Source organism: Ceratosolen solmsi, unplaced genomic scaffold (assembly GCF_000503995.2).
Source record: "Ceratosolen solmsi marchali unplaced genomic scaffold, CerSol_1.0 scaffold41, whole genome shotgun sequence".
Classification (NCBI taxonomy): Eukaryota; Metazoa; Arthropoda; class Insecta; order Hymenoptera; family Agaonidae; genus Ceratosolen; species Ceratosolen solmsi.
In genome coordinates, this window is record NW_011948424.1 from 3,224,253 (window position 1) to 3,233,228 (window position 8,976).

An 8,976-nucleotide genomic window follows, 5' to 3' on the forward strand; every position below is an offset into this window, starting at 1 on the left:
GTTAATAAAAAATGATAAAATTATAAGTAATATATTGAATATATGCATGGAATTTATCATTTTCTGTATTATTAAAGATTTTAACGATTGGAATATATACTAAACTTTACTGATTTTACAAGTTATTACAAAAACAGTGATAATTATTTTTAATTATATACAATATTTCTTAAATAATTGAGTAATTACTAAAAGTATTTCTTACACAATTTTATGAAGAGAAAAGCTTTTACAGACATCATTAAAATCAATTATATTGCTTGTTATATTGGTTTTATTGTACACCTAAATGATAATTTATGAAGACAGTCAAGATATTCAAATTATTATTTAATAATTATTCTGATTATTTGAAGAAGAATAATAAACAATATAAACTATAAAGCTATCTCATATTGATAAAAAGTTTTTACTATTAATTTTAAGAATGTTTATATTCTGAAAATTCAGAATAATTTAACAGTGTTATTGCATTTATAATCATTTATTCAATCAAATTAATTGGAAAAATATAATTCTACAAATAAATTCTAAAAGACTATGTTGTATTTACAAATGTTTAGTATATAAAATTTCTCGTACGATGATGTAATATTAAATAGATTGAAAATTTTTTGCAAAATAAAAAGTACAATTTATTAAATTTATAAAGTACCGAACATAAGCTTGTAAATATTTATAAAAAATTAATTCGGGAGTGCGAAATTTATTATTTATATTATTGACGTTTAAATAATTTGCTAAATTTATTATTTCTGCCCTACATTCATACATTACCTTTATATTTAGTGTAAATGTAAATTTTATTTTCCCCAACTTCAACATTTTTTTCATTTATTAAAAAAATTCTTAAATAATTAAACGGACTTATTTTATAAATTTTCGTATGGTAAAACGGCTGAAAGTGAGTCATATTTCTGGGTATGGTTGATAACAATTAGAAATACGAATTTTCAATTTCCCTCGACTGAGTGAACAGCCATCCATCCCAAGTACTACTAATACCGAATTCTATTTAACTTGGCAAATCGCCATGCCTTACCTTACATATACAACGATGTTGTTTTAAAATATGTTTAATCCAAAAAAAAGTTAAATATTAAAGCATTAAAGACCATTACGATAAATAATAAATTTAGTTTTTATAATTTCACTCGATGATAGTTTTATATTAATATATATAAATTCTATTTATATAATTTCAATTTTAAAAAAATTTGTAAAATTTAATGTTCAACTTTATTTGAACAAATATTAAATTAAGTTCGACATACACATTTATTTACACTGTAATTTATTGTGCCAAAGATTCGGCGTGGCACTGTGACAAATATAAAAAATTTACTAAATTGCAATGACATATGACGCTTCACGTATAATTGTAGTCCTAAACATTGTAAAATGCTATTGGTTTACAAGATATTATTATTATTCATATTAACACAAATATCAAAAATACAGGGAATCTACAACTTTTATATCCGTGATAAAAGAAAACGATTTGACGTCACACCTTTTGTGTACTCTTATCAAATAACAGATCAATAGATAGTAAATATCCGTTCAACTTTATCGGTGCAAAACATGTATTATTTATAAATATTTAAGTACACGTGCATGATTACCAGTCACTTAATAGGGGGTTTTTCTTTACATTCTCGCCGATTATATATATATACATATATATATATATATATATATATATATATATATGTATATATATATAATCGGCGAGAATGTAAAGAAAAACCCCCTATTAAGTGACTGGTAATCATGCAATAATGAAATTTCATTTAGATAATTTTATATAGACTTTAAATTGCTAAATATGATAGAAACGTATAAGTGTACACATGGCTTAAAGGAAAAACGTACATGTGCAAAAAATAAAATGTTTATAGTAATTTAAAAGAAAATGTAATAAACCATTAGAATTTAAAGATTAATAATGTCGTCTTAATATGATTAATTACATTTCAACATTAAATTCTTATAATGCAATTATTTTTATTACTTATATTAAGTTTTGACGCTGCAAGTATATTATTTATATACTACGAATAAAAACGATTACAGTATATCTATCCAATAATTATATTTTTCAATATGATAATATTTTGTTAAGCCAAATACCTAATAAAATATAAATATTCTTTAGGATATCTGAATAAATTAACTCTTTGTCATTATAGGTGAATCTCGATACAAAAAATTAATTTACTTAAATTTTAGCCATTATGCCTTTTTCATAATAAAACAGAAACTTATAGTACTATAATTTTCAATACATCGTCATTAAAAGCTTAATTTTTGTAATTTATTAAGAGTATTAAAGGATTTTATTATAATTATCTGTTAATAAAATCCAAAGTAATTGTAGTATATCTAGAAGAGTTAATTAAATTTCTTTATTGTACATAATTGATCCTTATAACTTAAAAATAGGCATTATTATTATTTCTTGCATTGATATATATATATATATATATATATATATATAATTTGTATCTTTAATTGTATTTAATTGTATCTGTAATTATTACGATTAGTGAATTATCTGAAATGCTATAAAAGAATCAAGCTAATGTACTAATGCGTTGGCCATAATGTTATACCACGTAAATAGTAACTACGGGAAAAAACTATGTAGATTATATTTATTATACTTGAGCTTATGTAAAAACAAATTTTTAAATCAATTTATATAAAAAATCCTTTTATCAAGTATTAGTATTATAGCAGTAAACATAATAATTTGATTGGTAGTTGAGAGTTGCAGAGAAAAAGTGCCGTAATTTCAAAAGCCATCGATTAAATAATTATCCAAATTTCGTATAATCGTACCGGCACCCTTGCGTCGTTGAATCCACAACGGATTCTTGATTACTAAAATTACGGAACTTTGAACCTGGTATTCCATACAAAGACTTTGTACATTCTGGCAATGAAACCTATCAAATAATATACCGTATTCGCCTGCCTGCGCAAAATAACCACAGTCATCCGACTGAAGCATCATTAGCGATCCCAGAGCCATATTTTATTAGCTTTATCTTATCCGTATGACTCGTGAGAGAGTCGATTTGAGATTTATCCTCCAATGATCGATGATCGACTATTGTATTCTGTTTGAAATAAGGAGGTGAGCTTGGCAGCGTAGGCAATTGGCAAAACGAGTCGAAAGATGCTGGCCGTTATTATCAGGGGGGTTGACTGACAAGGGCGGCGGCCAGACGAAGCTAAAAGCGGATCGCGCACTTGGACGAGTTTCAAAGCGAAGTCGTTTCTCGGCAGCGCTCCAGCGGATCCATTTTCAGGGCGTGCACACAAGATGCAGCGCGCGGAGGCTTTCATCCGATCAAGGACCTCTCGGCTGAAGTTCATTGTCGAGTGCACACGGCTCGTGTGCATTCACATAACGTCCGCGGACGTAAGGGCGGAAGAGGAGGTGGGGTCAGACGACAACGTTGAGACGAGCAGCGACGGGTCTCGTATCAATCAATAAACTCCACGGTCGGCGTTAAACGGTTAATGTTATTAAGTTGCGGCGGCGACAGTGACGGTAGCAACGGTGAAGAATCCTTATACGTCTCGGGTGTAAGAAGCTCTGAGCTTCCTACCCAGCGCCACCCCACCCCCGCCCCGCTATTCTCTCTTGACCAACGTGCATGCCGTAGGTGTAGGTGTAGCTCAAGCAGCGAACGAGTGTAGGACAATACACGTAAACGCTGCGTCATCGTGACGATTGTAGGTGTGAAAGATGGGGGGAGGGGGGCTCTTTTTGCGCATTCATTAACGGATTCCTAGTGGAAGTTTTTCAATCCCGTAAGTCATTGAGCTATGCAGAGTATGCCTTTAATCAAATTAATGCTTGCGTGTTGGCTTACACCCGAGGTACTACTCTGTCTCTATATCCCCCCCCCCTCCTCCTCCTCCTCCTCCTCCTCTCTAACCTACGCTATCGGTCCATCGCGCAATCACTCATTCTCGTGCGCATATATATATATATATATATATATATATATATATATCGGTACGTGTACTTAACCGAAGTCAAACAATTGGAATTTTCGGAGCTCAAAAGAATACGTTAAATTTCTCATAATATACGTGCTAAATATATTTGAATTTGATTTGGCCTCATAAATTTATTTTGCATTAGGAGTAATTGTAATTTATTCAGCGCCACACGCTAATATACAACAAGCATTCACAGCCAATAATTAAATAAATCGAAAATACGATACTCCCAAAATATTTTAAAACAACAATGTTTTTTTTTTATATTTTCATCGAATGAGCTGCTTTAAATACAGTTAGTCAACAAATTCAATTATAGTATTTATCGTTGCCTTTGACTTTTCTTCGAGTCAGTAGTTCATTTTCCCTATGGATAATTGTAAGTTTATATTAAAAGATAAGAGATAGTTATTTCGTATGATATATATTTAATACGCAATTTTCATTATTGTACAAACGATACGTGATTTATTTGGCTTTTATGTGACTTTTGGTCATAAAATAAGTATACTTCAATAGTAATTTAACATCATCTTATCGTGGTTTCTCGTTCTTACACCAGCCGAAAAGCAAATTATAAAATTTTCTTTTAAAAGTGACTCTGTGATACATGCTTGTATTATTTGAACTACTAGAATACAGCAATACAATAATAAAAAAAAATCTATAAGTAATAAATAAAAATACCTTAACAAATATATATCCGAAAAATTCCATTCAGAATAGAAGAAAATCAACAAGAAAAGCTTTCATATTAGAAATCGCATTTAATTATATTAAATTTCATCAGTGTTAATGTAACTATTTTAAGAAAATATTTACAAACTACTCTTTAACTACTCTTTCTAAAGGATTGGTATTAATTTCGACCTTCGCAATAAATATTGAATACGAACTTAAAACTTATTCATTTTCAATATGTAACGAAATAAAAAACTTAATTGAATTTTCTTTTTAAAATATTTTCTTAACACATTATTGCAAATATTATAAGTGATATTAGAAAATTAAAAGTCAATATTACTTTTTATATCTCGTTTGGATTATTATTTGAATATAATTTTACCTCAATAAAAAGTGTGAGATTATGTAAACATAAGAATTATAGACATTGTATGTAGAATAAAACAATAAATTACGTACATTGTTAAAGATTAAAAAAAAAGAAGAAAAAGAATAATAATACACTTACATTGGCAATATAAATTATATTTGGATTTCATCATGATTATAGATAAAAATAAAAATGTTAAAAATAAATCAATTAAACTATCATTACTTTACGCAATACAACTACTGTAAATGAATTTAAATCAATTGAATATATTAGTATTATTATTATTATTATTATTATTATTATTATTAAAAGGATAAGATTCTTGAAGAGTAGTGCGAAGTGACAAAATAATTTAAGAACGAAGGATAATTAACACAATTTTTTTCTAAATTTTTTCTTCTAAATTTTTTTTTTTTTTTTTTTTTTTTTTTTTTTTTTTGCGTTTGCATACACGTATATTTCACGTTATATTTCACGGTCCATTGAGTAACATTGTGCTTTATCAAACACCTCAATGTACTCAAGCACGATCATAATTTCTCAAACGTTCAGATAATCGATAGTTAAAATACTTCATACTAATTCCGAATTTACTATTCGAATTGAATACTTAGGGCTCTTATAACTGTCAAATTACATTAATTTATTAAATTCATTTAAATGTCTTCCTACTTAAAGGCTTCTTATTAAAGCTCTAAATTTATCGTTAATTTTAATTAATAATTTTAGTTAATATGAATAATATGCAAAGGTAATATATATTTTATCGTGTATATTTTTAGCAGTTAATGTAGAATCATAAAATTTTAAACGAAATTTCAAAAGTTCTCAAAAGAAAATTATTTTCATTTATTAATGTCAAAAAATAAGTGGAAATTTTTATACATATTTTTATACGTATTATATTATTAATACAAAACATTGGTAGTTTAGATACTACTAGGAATAATGTATCAGTATTGGTAAACTTATAGGAAATTCAATAAGGTTTCTTTTAATTACATATCGATTGTAACTGCATCATTGCGGTAAAAATAACCAACTAATATTACGAATTAATCTAAATCAATCTAAACAAATGATTTTTATTTTTAGATTTTTAAATAATTTTCATTAATATTAAAAGAATTGTGAAATATTCGTGTTCATGATTCATTGTGTATGAAATTGATAAAAGAATAAATATCTGATAGTGCTTAAATCTTATGTAAAATTCATAATTACTAAGAACTTACGTTGAAATATTATCATCAAATAAAAATATATTGTAGTATAGAAATTATTAAGTTTCAATTTGTTTTTTGTCTCCCTCGTATTCATAATGTAATTGTTCATATTGAAATAACTGTTAATTAATCAGAGTATTCGGAAGAAAAATACACTCCTCAAAAGAGATCGAAATTTTTTATATTTTTTTTTAAAAGATGCTCTAATTTCGTATATATAGTAATAATTATTCAATTATGAGGAAGATAATCTATCTGCTGATGTTTTCATAATTACTACTCGTTTAATTCGTTAAATTAATAAGTAAAGATAAGTTTAAGAATATCGATAAACGCATGTTATTTTAAAACTTTTACTTAACGGCTGATATGGTTAAGTGTGTTGGTTATAACCTTAACCTTGATTTATTTTATATTAAGTCTTTCTTTAATTTTTAATTTTTCTATGCTGAAATATAAGAATAAAAGAGTGATGATTACTCGAAGAATATTCCAAAAATTGAAATAAATGTCAATAATGCTTTCTTTACAATACAATACTTTTTTTTTTTCTTTCTTTTTTTTTCAATTGGTTAATGAAAAAAAATATAGCATGCATTTATTAATGAAATATATAGAATAATAAAGGAATATTTAAAATGTAAATTACATGAAGATATTAATGACTTTAATAATGATATACAATTAATTTTTATATTTAATAAAATTCTCATTTTCTGATAACGATATAAAAATTTTATCCGCTTAAAGCAATTTTTATTCTTTCATAATTTCAAATTTATTTAAGCATTATAAATTAATAAATGGAACAATCTATTACCTATAATAGTTAAAAACTATATTATATAACAAGCTGCGAAATTTGAAAAAATAAAATGCGAAAAAGTAAGAAATGAATTTTTTTTATTTTTCTTTTCGGTATAACTTAATAAAGTAATATGAACAACAAATAATTTATTTACTTCGGGATGTATTTATGTATAGAAACTAATTACGAGTATACTCATTTAAAGTGTAGCTGGACAAAGTAAATGATAAATGATAAAAACTTCGTTTAAACATTCTTCTATATTAAAAAAAAAAGTTTATCGTTTTGTAATCACCAGATGGCAATGCAGAAATCACTTCGTAATTCCATAATTGTACGCTTATTCTATTTAGATCGATGATATCTTGTGTACTCGATTATTACATAAGAGTCACATTGAAATAAAATCGTATAATCGTTATTTAGTTATTCATATAAATAGTTGCTATTTCATTTATACGTATGTAATATATGAATCTTTTATATGAAAGATAAACGTAATTTTATATTCAGAATAATTCTGTTAACTTAATGTAAAATGTTAGGTGTCTCAGACTAGCTACTATATCAGGTAATACCAATCAATATACTCAAACACTGTGTACGGTGTCGTTGTTCATATTGTTGTTGAAAATATATCATAACATTACATAGTATTATTATATATCAAATCATATTAATTGCGTAAATAATTATTATCTCATAAATCAAATTAACTCGGAAAATCAATTTGGCCACTGAAGAAAATCTACTAAATATATTGGCAACAGTATGTGCATTTGCTTATGTATGAAGTTTAAATCATATGAAACAGGAAGTGTATATTTAAATATTACTAATTGGACGACTTACGCGCACTTAAACTATCTATCACCATAAATACATGGCGGTTGGTGGGGGGTGGTGTGGGTTGTCGGGGGGGGGGGCTAAAAAAACGAGAATGGATATGAAGCCCACGCAGTAGTACCAAACTTCATTGTTGCTCAAAATAGGGACGATTTAACCAATTTTAATTCTTCACCTCGAGACCTTGTCTTTTCCTTCTTCTTCGTGTACAAGGACTCATCGTTAGAATTTTCTCGCGATTTTATGTATTCTCAATTGTTTTAACGTACGCACGCTTGGAACAATGACCTAAATGCTTGACACTGAATCACGAGGCGCGTCAGATAGTATACTCACCCTGACGATGATTAATCCCACTGAGCATTTTTTTTTCTATACGTTGCACTTTATGTACTTGTTGCTCGTTTTTTGATTGATTCTTTTTTTTTTTTCTTTTTTTTTTTCTTATTTTTTTTTCAAATATGAACAAGCCGCTATTATTGATACTGTGATGTCTGTAGTATTTTTAATTTTCGTGATATACGACATTCTGATAAATTATTTAATACACAATAATAAACGTAAAAATTTAAGGAAAATTGATGATATTTTTAACTAACATTATGCAAAAGTTGTATTTAAGTCGGTCAGCTTATTGCATGATATATAAACAAAACTTTAAGGTTTATACAATTATTAAAAACTTTCAATTGCAATGCACAAAAGAGTATAGATTGTGTAAATCATTTACTGCTTATAATTTCTACAATTCGCCGAGTATAGACTGGTAAATGGGAAAATAATTGTGCATTTTTGCTTTCAAATTAATTGCAAATTATTTAAATTATGTATTTCGATGCATAATTTCATACGTTTTCTATGTTTTCAATACAGTCTCTTATATTATCATCTTAAATTTAATTATATTTTCTTTTAATTATCGTTAATGTTCCTGTAGCATACAAAGATGTGTACGTGCACGAATTACGCAAAACATATTCGAGAGGATTTGTTTCCATTTCACCTTTATATACTTGTGT